Below are 19,965 nucleotides of genomic sequence, written 5' to 3'. Positions count from 1 at the left end.
TTTCCAACAGTTTGAGTAGTTTCATGTGACCTCAATTAAACCTGCTTCTTAAGGGGCCAGTCACACCAAAAGCGCTTTAAACGCTTGCAAACGCAAGGCACGACGCACTGCCTTTTTTTAAAAAAAGAGCAGTACGACGCGGCTTTTTATATTGCTATAAAACTGCAAGGCGCTCAGAGCGCATAAACAGCGCGCAAACGCTCCCTGACCATAGAATATCATTCAAATAAGGCGCCTGCAACTGCCATAAACGCTTTTGGTGTGACTGGCCCCTAACTCTTTCCCCGCCAGCGGTTTTAAAAAAAAGTTGCAAGCCAGCTGCACAATTTTTTATAATTTCACAAAAGTTTTATGCCTTCCAGAAAATGTTCTTCTTTAAACATGCAATATATCAAATGAAAGAACAGACCCTCTGCTTTCAAGCAAAAAAAGTGTTTCATCCTATCTTCGTTGTTCTCTTTATATCACTTCTCAAATATGGGTAGGTTTCTTCAAAAATACTAAATTAGCATTTTTGTGAAGGACTTTTGATAGAGATCAGATTCAGAGCGATGATCAAAACATAACTGTTTGGCCTACGGTGATGCCTCATTTTATAAATTGGGTAAGAGCGCCACCTGGGGAATAATAGCAGAATTATGGATTGCCATAAAAACTCGTCATTGGCAGTGAAGTGCCTTCTCTTAATTGGCGATGGCGGAGAAAGAGTTAAGTTGCATTTTTTGCATTCAAAAGCAGCTGTGCACAACAGACTGCAACCGAATGCAGGGGTTTAAACTGTGTTTTTAAAAGTTACATTATTTTATAATTCAAAATTTGAACACTATGGTGCAGCTCTATGGCTGGACAGCAGTTTTAAAGGGACATTCGACTTTTTTTAAAAATATGTTTTTTCCAGCTCCCCTAAAGTTAAACATTTGATTCTTACGTTATGGAATCCATTCAACCGATCTTCGGGTCTGGCGCTAGCACTTTTAGCATAGCTTAGCACAATCCATTGAATCTGATTAGACCATTAGCATCGTGCTAAAAAATAACCAAATAATTTGGATATTTTCCTATTAAAAACTTGACTCTTCTGTAGTTACATCGTGTACTAAGGCCGACGGAAAATTAAAAGTTGTGATTTTCTACCCAGATGTGGCTAGGACTATAATCTCATTTTGGCGTAATAATCAAGGACTTTGCCGTTGTAACATGGCTGCAGCAGGCGTAGCAATATTACGCATTGCCCGAAAATAGTCCCCATGCAATTGAAAGATACTAAGGGGACTATTTTCGGCTGCTGCCTAATATCTTTGCGCCTCCTGCAGCCATGTTGCAGCAGCAAAGGAAAAATATCGAAACTCTTTGGTTATTTTTTAGCTTGATGCTAATGGTCTAATCAGATTCAATGGACTGTGCTAAGCTATGCTAAAAGTGCTAGCGCCAGACCCGGAGATCAGCTGAATGGATTCCAAAACGGTATCAAATGTTTAACTCTAGGTGAGCTGGAAAATGAGCATATTATCAAAACAAAGTGGAGTGTCCCTTTAAAGAAGATAATTTTGAATTTCAGAACGTGTGTAAGGATAAACACAGCTTTTGTGTTAAGCACGCTAAAGCACCAATGCTAAAAATATCAAAAGTATAAACAAAAGATATTTCATCAGTAAATGTGGGAAAAAAATCCAAAATCAAAGCAGTACAGTATTATATCACAGTTTTGAATAAGCTGAAGAATTGCAATATCACCAGATCGTGCCCCAGATATTACTATATAACCGCTTTCCACAATATCACACATTGGACTCAGAATTGCCAGAATACCAAAAGTGTAAATTAAATGTAAACTTTCTTTTAAAACCAACTTATTCCTCTACTGAGATAAAGTTGACACTTAAAACATCTCCTACTGTAAGCTTTAAGTTATAACTGTGGACGAAAACACAGGTTAGGGCTAGCTACTTCATATTGGTGGCGCTGTACACAGCAGCTGTTCAATGCAACACCCCTCTGCATTCACAACATGTGGTTTTAATCCAAGCATTTCACACAAATTGCAATCCCTGTCAGTCTCTGAGAAAAGCCAGTTACCAGCCACTTTAGAGTAGTTTGATAATTGCCACTTATTTGTGCGTCAAGTTTCCCACAACTGCAAACAGACTGGCAAAAATCACACCGTGTGTGAAGAAATGTGCCACACTTGTTTGGTCTTTGTGGTGCACACATCCATCACAATAAGACACAGTATCAAAAACAGAGAAAAAATACATACGCATATGAAACAATCAATGATGTGTTATGTTATTTGTTATCTAATTTTAGCATGTTGCAATTCGGTCCTTCAAATGGCGCCCAAACCACTGTGTGACATCACATTAAAAAAATATTTTATCATCTTATCACCACCAAAGGCTATTTTCATTGCAAACTCACATCATTTTACCAAAATATCATAAAAAAATGACAATCAAAAACTATTCATATTGATAAGATAGATAAAAGTTCCTTAATGGTGGAGAATAAAATGCAAAAAATATCTGATGTAAACTGAAGGTTGGACCTAAGCCATACCACAATTTAAAAGAGTTTTAAGGGTTTGAAAGATCTTTTGGGTCAACCATCTATTTACCACACAATGGTCTGAACACCTTAACAACTGCGGAGCAACTTCCCAACATTCATCACAGGAGCGGGTTTTACGCAGACAAGCACAACTTCAAAAACCTCTTGTTAAAAGTGCTCTGCTTACAGTAAATACCATCTGCCACTGCAAATTAAGGTGCACCAATAAAGTGTAAATTTTGAATCTTCTTGCAATTTGAACCTCATCTTCAGTACTCCTCTCAATGACCTATCCGAGACGGGACAATTTAAGGGAGTGGTCCGCCCGCGGCGGTCTCCCTTTTGACCCTACAGCGCAGAAAGAGCCGAAGGAGATCGAAATGATTTAGAGCCGTTCTCTTATACGTTCTGACAAGGTTAGTGGGTCAACGCAGACATTAACAGGTCAGTGTGTGGCCCACTTGGGGACAATTACTCCTTGCCGCGGCTAAGTGGACACTTGATTGAACATGACAGTGCTGGGAATGCGCCATCCCTATAGATAACAATTCTAAGGACCATTTAGGATAAAAAGCCCTTGTGATACGGGCCTTTATGGCCCGAATTCATCTTTCTTTGCGCTTTTAAACAGAATGCTGGCAGTGTGATGGAGAGGTTATTCTCTGGGCAGTTGGAAGGGAAACATTAGAGAGATCTCAAAGAGATCGCGCAAGAGCAAATACAAGGTGATGGGGGATGCATATGGAGATTGCTGAGAGACGGTTTATCTCAGTTTAGAAGATTGTTTCCTTATCATGCTGAGCTTGTTAATAGGTGTTGCGATTGTTTTGTTTGGGTTTATAGTCGAATACAAGCTGCGATATAATTAAATTAATAAGGGGAAAATGCGGCATTTACATTTTGATGATTGAGGTTATATGCATATCCAATTATTGCTGTTTTTTGTGTGTAAAAACGATAATTTTTACTGCCTGTAAAAAAATTTGCCATGGCTCATGTGTTAAGAAATATTTGGCTTGATGCACTGGAATCTTATATGATACACGGTGAGATAAAATGGTCCAAAATTGGTCCCTAGCTGTCACTGGGGCAGTACCTTTTCAAAAAGTACACCTTTGCAACTAAAATGTTTATTATATATTAGTACTTCAGAGGTACATATGGGTGATTCTCGCAAAATTAGACTTATGAGGTGTCATGAAACATTTTGATAAAAAAGTAAATGCAAAGTAAGAGTATCAAAATAAGAAGCATACAGTTATAAACATCTCTTCATGTACGATTTTGCACATGAATTCAAATGACATCATACAAACCAATTTTTTCCACATTAAAGGGGAAATTTTCATTACCCCAACGTGTCCATGACTGGATTTGGGTTCTTGGTCATGTAAATATTTATAATTAAAAAAAACAAAAAAAAAACCTTCAGTGCATGTTATACTACAGTAAACATTTACAGTAAAGAAACATGTGGTATTTGGTGATCATTGGTAAATGTAGAGACAATAATAAGGAATATAAATTTGTCCAAGACCTATTTTCTCATCCTCTGCAACAAATCTTAAAAATTGTTTAAGCCCTCAAGGAACTAACAAAAAAATTGTTGTAAGGGACATAAATGACTGTGACACTCAAGATGGCTACCAGGTAAGCAGTTCTTATTTTTTCTCTCCAGATTAAAGTAGAAATTTGTTTGTCATAGTGCCTAGTCAACTTTTCTAGTTCTCATTACCGAAACATGAGTTTATAAATGCATATATTTAATGTAATATCATGTTGCGGTAATGATAATTTTTGATAATGATAATCTTAAAAATTTAAATATTCTATAGGAAATATTTTTTAAATAATGGTTATAGTAAGTTCAGACCTTAAAGGGATAGTTTGGCCAAAATTGATATTAACCCCATGATTTACCCACCCCCAAGCTGTCCGAGTTGCATATGTCCATCGTTTTTCAGCCAAACACATTTTCGGATATTTTAGAAAATGTTTTAGATCTTTCAGTTGATTAAATGTAATGTTACGGGGTCCACGACCTTCAAGTCCAAAAAAAGTGCGTCCATCCTTCACAAAATAAATCCAAACGGCTCCAGGATGATAAACAAAGGTCTTCTGAGGGTAATCCGCGTGGTGTTGTTGTAGAAATATCCATATTTAAAACTTTATTAACGTAAATAACTACCTTCCAGTAGCGCTGCCCAAAAATGTTTTTGAAAAAATTTGTCATTGAAATTTCGTTCCCCTTGTGATGTCAGAAGGGGATAATAACGTCTTTTGATCTGCACTATCCAACCAGGGCACTGCCATTTATTGCAGAAATCAGCTAATTTGCATTTTAAAGGACACACCCAAAAACGGCAAATTTTTGCTCACACCTAAAGTGGCAATTTTAACATGCTACAATAAATTATCTATATGGTATTTTAAGCTAAAACTTCACATACACACTATGGGGACATCAAAGATTTATTTGACATCTTAAAAAAGTCTTGTGAAACGATTCAATTGTTCAACATATGCAAAGGGTTTTAATAGTGCAGTCACTTAAATATTTGCATGAAACTATAAGTAAGAGATAATGTAGAGGCAGCCGGTAGTTATTGGGAAATAAGCCCCGACAGTGTGATCAGGACCCGACGCGAAGCGGAGGGTTTTGTATCACACTGAAGGGGCTTATTTCCCGATAACTACCGGCTGCCTCTTCATTATCCCGCTTATTACACGGCTACTTGTCACATAAGAAAAAAACTGGACATGAATATTAATTTGAAACATTTTATTGGCATATTTGTTTTAAATTAACATTTTTATCCTTCCGCGAAACTTTGCACAGATGCATAAAATGATCGTAATACCTTATTAAGATCCTCTGCTTCATACTTGTCTGTCTCCATTTTTTTCTCTTTAACCAGTCTTTGAGAAGTTTTAATGCCCATTCTGTATTTTTTTGTGTGTTGGCTTCGTAGCTGTCATGCTCTATTTTGTCAAGTTCAGTCTCAGTAAGCTCTCTGTGTCTTGTCGTGGTTGTCCAGTGTTTGTCACAAGATGGCGCCAAACAGTAATCTTTATTGATCTTTATTGGCGCGGAGCGATTTTACTCGTACAAGTAGTACCGGCTATGCGTTATTACTTTGGAGCGGTTATTATTTGAAAAGAACGAACCTGCAAATGTCTCAACTGACCAATCAGAATCAAGCATTCCAGAGAGCCGTGTAATAAAGCAAGTTAAACACTGAAGTCCGAAGTATAGTATTTTTTACGTGTACATCTCCTTGACAAAATGTTCGTCATTAGAAGAGTGTGCGCATCCTGTACATGTCACACAAAATCGGATTTTTGAAACCCTGCGTACAGTTTATGCGTAGGTTGCACATATGCCTACAAGAGAATGTAACGAATGCAATCAAACTTTGAGTCTCCAAATCTTCTGATTAGATTATGAGACTTTACCCTGGATTTTACATTAATAATTAGATAAATTTGGCTCCTGAAAACATATGATAAAGAAATGCACAACATACTGTACACACATTATCTTCAATCCGGATGATCGTTTACAGCTCTTTCTATTGACTGTCTCTTTTATCTCTTTCCCATTTGGTCATGGTTAGCAGTCTATCCAAATTAAATCAAAATGGATGGCAATCACAATCGTTCAGCTTGTACTACAACAACGTAACAAGCTGCCTGTGGGCAAATGTCATACAGCTTTTATTGGGCGATCCTACGTTATGTTATGTAAAACATGCAAAAGGCTAAACCTGATTCATTTCGTTGTTGTAAGCTGAGCTCATATTGTGCAGATTTCAGGGCAATGGATTGTCGGATTGTTTACTTAACTCCTGGCAGCAGAAAATCATCTCCACATTGTCCTGCCTCGACTGTCAGCAGCATCGACTGCAGCTGTAGTGCGTTTGTTAATTCAGACGACACAGTTCTTTAAATCGGGTGCACTTTGTATGTTTCTGATGTCTGTGAATCAAAGAAATCTGTATAGATTTTTTTATACTGCAGTGCAAAAGTTCTGATAAAGAAAAAAATTTATGGATTGAATGCACAAAAAATTCACTTAAAAGTTGCAGAATACGCAGAACACCTGCCTCCTATGAAGATTTGATTTTCATGCATTTTTGATTTTCAAGTCTTATGTTGTAAAGCCAATAAGAGCACAGCAACTGATGATGTGATTGACATCACTTACAACCAATGACGTATAGAGTAAAAGCGTGGCAGGAAGGAAAAAGGATGGGGTATTAGGAGGTGAAAGTGAGAGAACGACAGACGCTCAAGAGCAGAAGAAAGCAAAAACAGAGGAAATGAAAAGCAGATAGAGAAGAATAAATAGATGTTGAAAGGGGATGCAGAGAGCTTGAGGGAGAAAGAGCTAAAACGGCAGGGCATTGTCTTCCACACCTCCTAAAAATAAAATCTTGTTCAAAAGGCGATAAAGGGAGGGAGAGAGGGAAAAATCACTTATCCTAGTGCCCGCTGGACTATCCCATTACCACCACAGCCCCACTACAGGCATTTCACTTTACCACACGATGCACTATGGCCCAAAAGTATGAGCTGAGGAAGTGAGCGTCTCCTCTTTTTACCTCTCTCCCTTCCGCCCTCATTAACTGGGCTCTTTTCCAATTCATTTAGGAACCCCTGAGAGCTCGCCTTCCCCTGAAATTTACCGAAATGACACAACATTAACAGATTTGCATATGCAAAACGTGTCAGCAACAGGCGCTCGCTGTTCAATTGACCTATTGCTTGTTGTGGCAAGCCGAGTTATTCCCGCGGAACAACCAAGTGGGTGTCGTGTGAGTGCCATCTGGGTAACACTTATTTAAGGCTGGCAGAAGTCCCGTGGCAGCTCGCCTGGCGAGGAAGAGAAAGGGGGAATAAATTGCATCATTTATTTGACATCCATTTGCCGCCGTGCCCGTTTAAAACCCATGACTAAATAATTTGGTTATTCGACTGCCAGTTACTACTGTCATCCAAATTGTGCGGTGCACACGGCAAGCAGGGGGACTGTCAAATTCCCTTACAAACGGGGAGCTTGTGATGTTAAACCATGCGAAAATAAACCTCGGTGAGCGTATTTACAACCGGCAATCTATTTTTTACTTTTTGTGAATGGACATTATGACTTTGATAGTCACAAGCAAGTGATAAATGCAGCAATTTGGACAACAAGCACATTTTACTCGAACGAGGGGTGTGGAAATTGTGCGGTAAACCAGTTGTTAATAATGTAATGGGTTTGGAGGACCATCTAAAGTTTAGGATACAGTAAATGATACGAGGGCCAGGATGCCGAACGGGGGGTAGGAAAAGTCATTTACGAGAGCAATAACTTTAACTTGAAACAAGGCTTGTACTTTAATTGCTTTGGAACACAACTAGCATGTGTAAACATTTATTAGGCCACCGTTATACATTTAATTAAAGCAATTAAGATGTAACTCTATGGGGTGGGTTTCCCAGACAGGTTTTAGATTAATCCCAGACTAGGCCTTAGCTATATTAGGACATTTCTGTTTTTTACAAACATACCTTACATTACTGGTGTGCATCTTGAGACAAAACAATGGCACTGATTAATGTAAAGGGGACATATCATTAAAATCTGACTTTTTCCATGTTTAAATGCTATAATTGGTTCCCCAGTGCTTCTATCAACCTAGAAAATGTGAAAAAGATCAACAAGCATGTGAAAAAAGTTCACATAAATTTGGCTCCCTCTGTGATGTCAGAAGTGGAAAAAACCGCCCCTTAATCTGCACTATCCAACCACGGCACCACCATTTAGTGCAGAGATCAGCTCATTTGCATTTTAAAGGAAACACCAAAAATGGCAAATTTTTGATCACACCTATAAAGTGACAATTTTGACAAATTATCCATTACGGCCATTCCCAAACTGTGGTCCGTGAGGGTACTGCAGGTGGTCCGTGTAAAGGCAAAATACGAATATGTAAATTTTATGAATATGTATATAAATAATATTGACATAAGAATATTGATATACATTTTAAATTAAATTGTCGAGTTATTGTGTGATTACTAAAATAGGCCAGTGGCACTTGGGCGTGACATTCAAGTTCAGTGCCGTACAAAATGGATTGGTGTATGAATATGTGGCAGCCGTTTTGTGCAGTAAACTTTCTTTAAAGAAACCTGTTGTACTGATGTGATGACCAGTTATAGTTTGAGTGCTAGTAAGCCTATTTAGAGGTGCAGATTAATTCAGGACTTTGTGTAGACATATTTTATAATGAGTATTATTGAGGTGGTCCGTGAAAATTCTTGATTGCAAATAGTGGTCCAAACCCACAAAAAGTTTGAAAACCCCTGATCTATTATATAGATAAATTACCTATATAATATTTTGAGCTAAAACTTCACATATGTACTATGGGGACACCAACAATTTATTTGACATTTTAAAAAAGTCTTGTGAAATTTCCTCTTTAATATACATCAGGGCGAGATGTTTTTAAATTAAGGCAGCTCAAACATGCATTTTAGTCTGGGACTAGGATAAACCCTGTCCAGGAAACTGCAACTTAATGTTAAAATAAAATATGTATATTTTACACAAAATACAGAAAATGTTTAAAAAATAAACATTATTTACTGTCAAGACTGTTTAAAAACTGTTTTTGAAATTGACTTAATGAATGTTTATGTTATGGTAGGGGTGGGCGATAAACCGGTAGAGATTTTGGACAATTGTCTCTATCGAGCTTACGCGCTCATGTCTTGTTGCTGTGCGCGTGGTCACGAAAACGTAAAATTTGCATATGTATTTAACCACAACAGTTTTAAATCAAGTGATTCGAAGTCATTGAAACGTTATTGGCCTTAAAAACACATTCCCGACTTTGCAAGTATCCTCATAAACATGACTATTTAGGTCTTAAGATAAAATAAACAACTGAAAAAGAAAATGCACGTGTAACAGTATATTGGATCCAGACTTTGGTCTTAAAGGGGAAATTACCTAATTTTGCTCCTGTCTGTCACTCATCCGCTCTTGACTAAATCACTTACCTTTCATAAGATATATAATTATATAGATTATCCTTATTTTATCACGGACTGTTTATCTTCAGTGAGCTTGAGTTTTATTTGTTTTCTTCGTCTTCTTTTTTATGCTTTTGTGATTTTGATATTGGTAATAAGAATTATAGTTTTTATAAAAATCTTATTAAAAGAAAAAGAAAACTCTACCATGATACATATTGTTATCATGATATAAAATGAATCCTACTGTTATATAAGATTTATGTTCTAGTAATATTCACCCAAGTGAGCATGTTTAACAAAACAATGATATACCAACCTGTCCAGAAATATCTATCACTAGTTAGGGTAACCAGAAAAATAACAGAGTGAAAAACATTACAAAACTGAGTTAGTGTAACAATAACAGAAAAGTTGTTTCTTACCGTCTCAGGTTGAGGTTCAGCCGCTGTGACGATCGCAGTCTGTCTGCTTAAATCCCCTTAACTTCTCTGAGAAGTCTGAAACCACAAATAAACAATGTAACTAGTCTTAAATCAATTACAAGTCTTTAAAACGTGTATTTATAACTATCAATCAAGTAAAGTCTTTTATTTTTTAACAGGCAGTCATTTTTTATTAACCATCGTGAGATTTGCTCAACCATTATACTGCATCAAAGAAATCAAATTCAGTGTGTGAATACCAGCAAAATTGTACGCAAAAAGTGCTCGAAACGATCCTTTCAATCACTGTAAACAGTTGTATATCAGATACACAGAAATGCACTCAAAATTCCCATTTCGCACCTCTATAAAATTAAATCATAAGATTGATTCTTTCATTTTCAAGCTATGAAGTTTAATCTGTTTTGGACAATTGATCAGTCAACGCTTTTGAAGATCGTACATTATGTTCATTCCTAACATCAAAATGCTTTTAGAGAATTATCTAGTAATCCCCAAGTACATTTCTCAGATGCATTTTCGACACTAGCAGAAGTTTTGCACAGGAAAGCCGTAGTTTACTGAAAACCAACAACAAAAGTGAAACCCAGGTTTTTTTTACACGACCAAAAATAAAAGGTTCAAATTAAAAGATTATCAAGCAGAAACGAACTAAGTCTATTCGAAATTCGACTTTATTTTAAAAGCCTTCAATATTTTTAAAGCTCTACAAGTATGCACAAAGTGTGCTAAAACTTTCTGGACTTGAAATAATGCTGTCAAGGCATTCGAATAAACATTTCAAATCGCTTGGCTAAACTGAAGCACCAAGAAAGAAGCCACCTGGATGGCAACCCCTACATATACCCTCGAGCTCAGATACAAAACACAAAAACACTGTACAGTAGTTCACAGCCTTGAGAGCGTGCTGAGAGAACCCAATAGCGTCTTTCTGACAATGACTCAGATCAATTCACTTTCAGTCGATTTCTAAAGGCAGCAAGGAAATAAAACAGCCCGCGTACGCTTTCATGTGAACGAGACCGGGCCGAGTGCTTTGGGTAATTACCGTGCCTTCATAATGATTCGTCTGATACGGCTTTACGTATATCAAATAAACAAGCAACAACATGTCAATTAAGACCACCTTAATTCTTAAGTTCAGACGGGAAAGTTTAAAGCATCAGGTTTTAGGATAAACACACATGCAGATGTAAACAGAAGATAAAAGGAAAGCGCTATCAGTTTTTTCACTATTCAATACAAAAAAAGGGAAACCTACGTGCAGAACTAATTAACATACACGCTATGATAAGGTAATTAGTACTCGAGCTGGTTTCCTTATTAAACATCCTCTAATTGAGAGCGGGCTGCTATTGAGAGAATGGAAAAATTCGATTCCCTTGGAGGGTACTTAAAGCGATGTCCCTTTCACAAACACATAAGCAGAGACAAAACAACTCGCAGACGGAGACGAAACACACTTTTATGACAAGGCAACAATATTAGAATCTAGCATACTCTAGCATATTGCAAACACCTTTTCACACAATTCCCAGTCCTTTGTGAAGATTTCATCCGACAAAACATGGTACTCCGATGGCTTAGCTTCGTCAGGCTAGGTCAAGCAGTTTTTATTTGTAGAGCGCTTCTTGTAAACCAAATTGTTTTAAAGAAGCTTTATAGAAATCATATCTTTAATAGCCTATGCTTATCAAGGAAGCCAAAAACAACTATGGAAAAGTAAAAAACGACATTAGAAATTGTAAATTGACTGAATCAGATGTTAAGGTCAACAAAACAAAACTGATTCCATTTACTTTCTTAATACGCATTCTTGATTTTATTCTGCATGACTCATCTAATAGTTTCGCTATTAGCCTATTTACTTTTTCGATTTTTTATTTAAGCCACGATGAAATTGAGATTAAAAACTTTTTTAATATTGTGATATAAATTATTTTTATCTGTGAGTTTCATTCGTTGTTTAAAATTCATGGCCCTCATAATCTTTAAAACGCAAATCTCCTCCCCTCCTCGACGATTTCTCTTTACTTCTGGTCATGAGAAATGGCGGGACGGCAATGGCGGATACTTCCAAGTATCCAATCAATTCTCGAAGGACAAATTCAAATCCTTTACTCAAATGTAAACTCCTTTTTTTAAATAGTTACCGCCAAAATCAGTATTGTATCTGGTCAGTATTACAGGGCACTTTGCAGTTCAGGCGGCCCGCCTAAGCTGGGAAACCCTACTGGCTTAACTAGGTCGTCTAATAAAATAACAAATAAAAAAATTCGCTGCACAAAAGGCCGTTAAGTACTGCATCTCGGAGAATGGCACGGACGCGCTTCACACTGCCAGCGGGCACGCGCGCCACACAGCCGAAATGAGATAAAGGCGTGGTCTGTCATGTCTGGAGGATAGCCAGTTGATAAAACACGTGTCCGTGAAAACTGTAAGTGGACTTATGTTTTGGGTTTATTTAAGCCTGTTATTGTATTAGTCTATAGTTTTTAAAATTTAAAATTTTAATTTTCATCATGACGCCCCTTTGATTACCATCTTAACTAACACATTTTCTGCGGGAAACCCTGTATTAAAAAGTAAATTCTTAATTTTACGCAAAATCCAATATCCGCCATGTTATTCCGTCATCTTTTCTCCATTTTTCTCAAACCGCAAAAACACCAGTCCTCCTTTTCTGCAGAATGCAATAAATCCACTCAACCAATCATAGCTCACAATTCCACGCATTGTTAATTACAATGGCACCGCGTTAGGGATGCATTTTTTAGGCCGATAGCGATACCAATTTAAACAGACAACTTCTGGCCGATACCGATATTAAACACTTGTAAACAATACTATACAGTTGGTCTATTAGCTAGTTTATTTCTGCATCAAATTATTTTAACATGGATTGGATCTAATTAACATTCAACTGACCAACATAATAAGAGAGGCACAAATTAAGCTAAAACAAATATAATAAGACAGCATGACAACCTTCAAAGGTGGTTTTTGCTATTCAGCATTTATTTTATGAAGAACATTAACAAATTTTTTACATATAATGGATTTCTTTATGCGGTTAATTAATAAACAATCGGTATCGGCCTTTCTCTTGCTATTGCCGATGGTTTCAAATTCATCAAAAATCGGCCGATAAATATCGGCGGCCGATACATCGGTGCATCACTACACCGCGTAGAATACACACAGAATCCTATTTTTCTTCATCAACTTTGTACTTTCTGATCAACAAACAAACAAAAACAAAATAATACTTTAATAGCATTGATTAACCTATGGAGGTTTTCTGTGACGGGGAAGAAACGTAAGCCATCAAAATTAATACGAAATAATTTACATGAGAGGCACTTGGGCGAAGGAAATATGCCAGCAGTTGCATCAAGCTTCAGTCATGCTAACACATTGACCCCAGGGGATCTTATGAAAAACTTGACGTCAACGAAAATCGAGCAGGACCAAAACATTTTACAGCTGATCGCTGTCGAAAAAGTTCAGCGACGTACCAAGGATGACAGCAGCAATGACAGGGTTATTAATATGACAACATAAGTGTTTTGATTAATGCCATTAATGTTTACTTTTTTAATCAGTGTTTACCACTAGTCAACTAAATGAATATAACATGGCAAAGATGAATGCACATTTATATGTTGATTCAATAGATTTATAGCATTTTGAAAAAAAAAAAAACTTGTCATGGATTTATTGCATTTTGCAAAGAAAATTATCAGTTTTTATAATAAATCTTTGAATATCAAATTATGAATTTGAATTTTTAATATTATTATAACCTAAAGATGCTATGTGTTTGTAATAGAAAATAGTCGTTTTTGCATTTATATATATGACAATTCCTTCTTACTTCTGTTTTATTGTGACATTGTGAATCTAACAGCACGCTTTGCCACTAACACTGACACCAGCTGACATCATCAAGCCCAACCCCTTTTAGTCCCAAACCCGTCATATAGAAACCACATCATGAAACAATTTCCACAATACAGAGGCAAAACTTGCTGATGATGTTCTTTTTATAACTTTGATCAGATTTTAACACAAACATTTCCGCCAATATTCAGATGATGGAGGGCAACGAACGACTGTGGTTATTCATTTGTCAGGATGAAGTATAGATCCGAGATCATAATATACTCAGGAGGCAACAATCTGAAAAGTATTAAATGTCTAACAATTCAATATGAAGCAACCAGCACAATTTCATCATATTTTGTTTTTAATTATTTATTGCACCAACATTGTTTTAGTTTAAACAGTTCAGAGTTGATGAGTACCAGAGATTTTGGTGGAAAACACAGGTGTGAAAGTCCCTGGAATACGGATCTGTACTGGTAGGATGATCCAGTGGAAAAAATGTGGTGTGCACAAATTTGCTTTAAAAATAATAAGATGAGAACACTTCTGGCAGGTTGCCTTTGAACTAAACTCAATAGCACAATTTTCAACAAAATAAATAAGGCTGAGAGAGACATTTGCATAAATGCACAAAGGTCTACAAATCCAGTCATCTGAAATCACAGAAAGCTTAATTTTCTGACATGCAGACATATGGCCGCTGATCTTCAGTTCTTCTGGGCAAGACCAGCGAGGAACTGATCCTTGCTCAGCTGTCAACTTCACAGCTGGCATAAAGGGACTTGTGAGTATCACACCGTTTCGACATCTAATCCAGCCTCTAATCCGATCCATCTGGCTTTAGGATCCAATAGAAGCACATCCAGTACAACTACAGTTACAGATCAACAATGCATTTTGAAGGTAACATGAATCACAGACCTTCCTGTACTTTACAGAGCACACTGAAGACTCAAACTTATTTAAATGCATACTTACCATACGTTTTTGAGTTTTAATGTATAATGTATTAATTTGCACATTAAATTTAATAGATGAGTCAGCATTAATGTTAAATCAAAGTAGCCAACAGTACACATACTACATGAAAAATGTATACTTCAAAATTGTCTAAAAGTGTATAAGGCCAAAAATGTGCAGAACTGTAAATCTAAGCAAAAGGTGAATACATTCATAAAGTCCACAAAAAACATTTGTTTGGTCACTATATACTTTCCTCATTTTTATATTTAATTGCATAGTTATTATTATTATTTCATTATTATTTTTATTAAAATGTAGATAAATAGTATTAATAAATGAATAATGACTATATGTATGACCAAACTGTTGAAAAAACCAAATGTAAAATTCTACTTCATCTTCTAGTATCAATTTTATTAAAGTTTTCAATCTCCATATACTGTACACATACACACCAAAAACTCTACTAAATATTAAATTCGGTGTTTGAGATAAAACAAAACAGGATGCCTTTCAGTCCGACCGCTCAAAAGCAAATTATAAAATACTTTCATATCGTGACTTTGAGGTGACAACAGCAAGCTATAATTAACACTAAACAACATACTGGTGCACATCAACAGCGTCCAGAGTTGCCATGGAAACTGTCTGCATCCTCATCCTTAGCAATCCAGCATCTGGCCAATGGCCTGCATTCCCAGCCAGGCAACCCAGCACGAAAGCCACACACAAAAAAGCGACAACAGGTGCCCGAATACACAGCAGGGCACGGGACACTGCAACCTCTATACCCACAATTTCAAACAGTACTCAGGGCTGGGTTCAAGATCATCGCAGATTACTGCCCTTTACTCCACTAAAGTAACATTTTAATAACCTTTCTGTGCCTTAACCACCCGCATCTGACTCATTGCGCTCGTTCTGCACCATTACTAGTAAATCTGAAAATACTAATGCAAAATATGCAAGTTTTCCTTTAATACCAAGAAGTGACAAGTCGCATGTCGGTAACTATATGATGAGGCCTCTGATGAGATATTATTATTTCACAGATTTATAAAAAACAAAACATGGAGAAATGCAAGCGTCAGGCGAGTATATTAAGAAATCTAGAAATAATGAAATGATAACTCGGGCCCTCTTGCCGTTTAGCACCAGAGCTGAAAAGTTGCAAAGAAAAGTTCAGCAAGTGCTTTTAATCCCGGGTCAGTCTGCGTTTACAGAGGTCCGTTTCTGCATAAGTGAGCACACAAACTCCAGTGCCTGTTCAAACAGCCTCTCTCTCTCCCTCTTTCTCTCTCTCTTTCTCGGGCAGCTCATGACAACGGCCCAGCAGCAGCGCTGTTTGATCTCCAGTGTTTTCCTTAATCTGGGTTGTCAAGGTTCGCTTGTTGGAGGCTGTTTACTTTACTGCTCCAACAAAAAAGCATTCTTTTTTCTCCTTATTTCCCTCAGACAATGACTAATCCAGGGAACTGAGCTATACTTGTACGGACTGTTAAAACTCATTCTTTGCTTTTTAAAATATTCAAGATTTTTTTTATTACATAGAGAATAGTTAAAGTTAATGATTTGTACATTTGGTTTATATCTTTTCTGCTTCACCATATAAAAATGCATCGTACGTAGCTTTTTTGTAACAATTACTAGAGCAAACACAGAAGGTTTTACATGATCCTTTTCCTCTTTCATTACATAAATGTCTTTGGATACTTTGAATACGTGTGTCTAAACTTTGACACAGAAGTGTGACTATCTGCATGTATAACAAGTTTAAACAAAATTATTTTAAATACCTAAACATATACCTAAACAAAATATAATTTAACACAAGGCAACTTTATAGGCAATATTAAATAAATTACAAATTTAATACTAATGGGAAAATGTTGGTTTTAAGTAGCCAATGTAAGAAAGTTTATATTAAAAATAAAAAATATATATTTATAAGTTATTAGCATTACAAACTCATTACTTGGCTACTTAAGAAATCAAACACATTTGGCTATAACATTTGTGAGTTAAATGTGGCAACACAGTCATGTTGAAAACCAAGTTGTGTTTCAAACCGTGCTGAGGTACCTCTCTAGACAGCATTGCTGTGCGTTAAACGGCTAGTCAGCTTGACTAGGTAGTCAACTTACTACTAGGTTTGAAAGCACAGCCTTTTTACTAATGTAACACTTAATTCTCCAAGTTTCTACTCTTTGTCTTTGTCCAAGTTTCTACTCTTCATAGTACCAGAAAACTTTGGATGTATGCACGTGTTGTATTACAACTTTTATAAAGAAGAATATCGTTAAATTCAACTTCAAACAAAAAGATGCACCACTAGAAGTTTCTGTACTATCACTGTTGTTTGTGGTTGAGGGAACACGTGGGGAAAAGCCCCCAATCCAACACCGTGATCCAAAAGAAATCTCGGCTCGCAAACTTTTACGCGATCGATAGCGAACGCGCAGCGACGTTTGATACGCGTTATCGATACTTGAATACATACTGTCACGCTGTCATGCACATGAAACGATACAATGTCCCTCCAATCCAAAATGAACAGCGCAACAACTTGCTAACCACATGGCTAACTTCTAAAAAGTATCTTAAGTATTGCAAATAAAACAAATTGCCCGCCCGTCTTTACGAGGTAGCGGTCATTGTACTCGCGATTAATGTTTGTTCATTTCTCCATTACGTCGTTAAGAAAAAAAACAAATCTAAAATAAAATAACAAAGACAAACTCTGGGTGCATGTGTGCTCTACAATGTTTGATAAAGCTGGAGGAGAGTGAACTTACCGGGGTTTGATAGAGACGCGGCGACGCGTAATTTGTGCGCGAAAATAGTTCAGCTCTTCACGCGATCTTGTGTACCACGAGCGCGTGCACTGTAAATAACTAACAATTACAACTTCAACTGCAAACAGTCCGCGTGGAAGCCGTTTCCAGTCCGTTTCACGTCACCTTTCTCCGCCGATCACGAGCGCGAGCTGCTACTGATGTTATTACACTTTATCGCTCCTTGCACGCGCACGAAAAAGAGAGAGAATCGCGGATTTGGATGTTGTTATTTTTTGATGTTCTGAGTCCGTGACGTCACATCCACCTGCTTGGGTAAACAACATTCATTGCGGATCTCGCGCAGCAAAACAAAAATGCGCGTGTGTTGGTAAAGTCAAAGACATGCGAGTTTGATTAGAGAGAGGAGTTCGCTGACAGCCTGTGTGTGCCTGTTTCATCTTTTTTTATATATAATTTTAGCAAATTTGGTTGAATGTATTATGCATTATTGTACTGTGAATGTGATGGAAATAAAATGTCATTCTTTTATCCTCGAATTTGTCCAATGAAATGAAAAAGTGGGGGTGAAAGTTCAGGAGAAGGACAGCCCGTATTAAAGGAAGTAGCCTACTAAAATGTGGGTCTTCCACTTTTTATTCCCTGTTTATTCAGTTATAAACTGCTAAGTGCTAACTCTTATTAAAGTGCAATAACATTACATTACATATCATCAAACTGTATTAAATCCAAATAAAATGATAAACAATACATACTTTTGTTTATATAATTTTTTTTAACCTTTTGTTTTCTATTTTGTTTTATTATTATACATTTGGGAATTTATTATAGGGAATGTTATTCGCTATTTACATGCAAAACTCTATTCCTAGGCTACACTTGTTTGCTGTCTTGAATTTTTTTTAATGCTCTCAAGTGTCTGCTAAGTGTAAAAGTATGCAAACATAAAATAAACAATGATACAGAAAATACTCAATATAGTATCACGGTCTCAACAACTTGTATTGGCTGTGTGTAATGCTAAGAATATCAAAACAGATTAAAGTTTATTGTATGAGAATTTACAGTCGACAATATTTAACACATTAAACCAAATAAACAAACGTAAAAAATCTCATTCTCAGTGAGATTCTATCCAGTGAAAAGAGATGTGAAGTGGGCCTTTAAAGTATATAATTATATAGTTACTCATTTATAAAGAGAATAATCATTGGTCGGTTCAATAGGCCGGTTAACATGTGAGCAGCACTAATATAAGATCTTGAGAAAAAAGAGAGAGAGAGGGTTCTGACTGTCCTTGATCAAGGACTGAAATGCACAATTCAAGTAATTGTGAAAGATGATATATTTATCATGGTCGCATCTCTACGGGCCCAAGTCAATTTCCTTACACAGTTGTATTCTGCGGATAAACAGCGCCGCCCACTGGATTATTGTAGTTCTTACACTCTTAAAAAAAACCTTTTTGTCTAGTTAGTAGTTAAAACTAGACACATCTCTGTGTAATTATTGGAACAACATATTCTGTGTTGTTTTAACACATCTTGTGTTGTCCCTTTTATTTATTTGAACACAAAATCAACACAAAACAACACATTATGTGTTGAATAGGGGACATTTCACAAGACTTTTTTAAGATGTCAAATAAATCTTTGGTGTCCCCAGAGTGCGTTTGTGAAGTTTTAGCTCAAAATACCACACAGATAATTTTATTATAGCATGTTAGAGTTGTCACTTTGTATGTGTGAGCAAAAATGTGCCGTTTTGGGGTGTGTCCTTTAAAATGCAAATAATCTGATCTCTGCACTAAATGGCAGTGTCGTGATTGGATAGTGCAGAACAAGGGGTGGTATTATCCCCTTCTGACATCACAAGGGGAGCCAAATTTCAATGACCTATTTTTCTACATGTTTGAAGAGAATGATTTACCAAAACAAAAGTTACCAAGTTTGACTTTTTCACATTTTTTAGGTTGATAGAAGGAAGCACTGGGTCCCAACAATTATAGCACTTAAACATGGAAAAAGTCAGATTTTCATGATATGTCCCCCTTTAAATAGGATAACACAAAACAATGTGTAGAAAAAAACCATACTTTCCTAGAGTGTACGCACAAAATAAATGCAATTACGAAAAAAAGTGAAATGTAGTTTTATTGTTATTTATATTTGGCTACTTATAGTTATAGTAAATGTTTTGGTCTCAAAATATAAAGGTACTGTGTCTGCATACTAATAATGATCAGGTGAGAATGTGTAATTGTTAGTAAATATATTAATGTTAAATATTTTATATAA

General features: G+C 36.4%; 1 protein-coding gene across 6 annotated transcripts in view; it reads right to left on the bottom strand.

Annotated features, from left to right (window-relative positions):
• The window catches only part of foxp1b (forkhead box P1b), a 234,659-nt gene extending 216,562 nt beyond the window's left edge, over nucleotides 1-18,097 (bottom strand). For 3 of the 6 annotated variants that reach the window (XM_065279797.2, XM_065279796.2, XM_065279798.2), the window contains exons 1-2: nucleotides 17,669-18,094; nucleotides 10,002-10,076 (exon numbers count right to left, since the gene is read on the bottom strand). The gene's annotated coding sequence lies outside the window, so the exon portion shown is untranslated. Of the gene's footprint in view, nucleotides 1-10,001; nucleotides 10,077-17,668 lie in introns of all 6 variants that reach the window. The other 3 variants (XM_065279803.2, XM_065279805.2, XM_065279804.2) reach the window with 3 other exon arrangements.
• Nucleotides 18,098-19,965: the final 1,868 nt, after the last annotated feature.

This window comes from Paramisgurnus dabryanus, chromosome 7 (genome assembly GCF_030506205.2).
Source record: "Paramisgurnus dabryanus chromosome 7, PD_genome_1.1, whole genome shotgun sequence".
In the NCBI taxonomy this organism is placed as follows: Eukaryota; Metazoa; Chordata; class Actinopteri; order Cypriniformes; family Cobitidae; genus Paramisgurnus; species Paramisgurnus dabryanus.
This window is presented reverse-complemented; position numbering and strand designations above follow the sequence as displayed.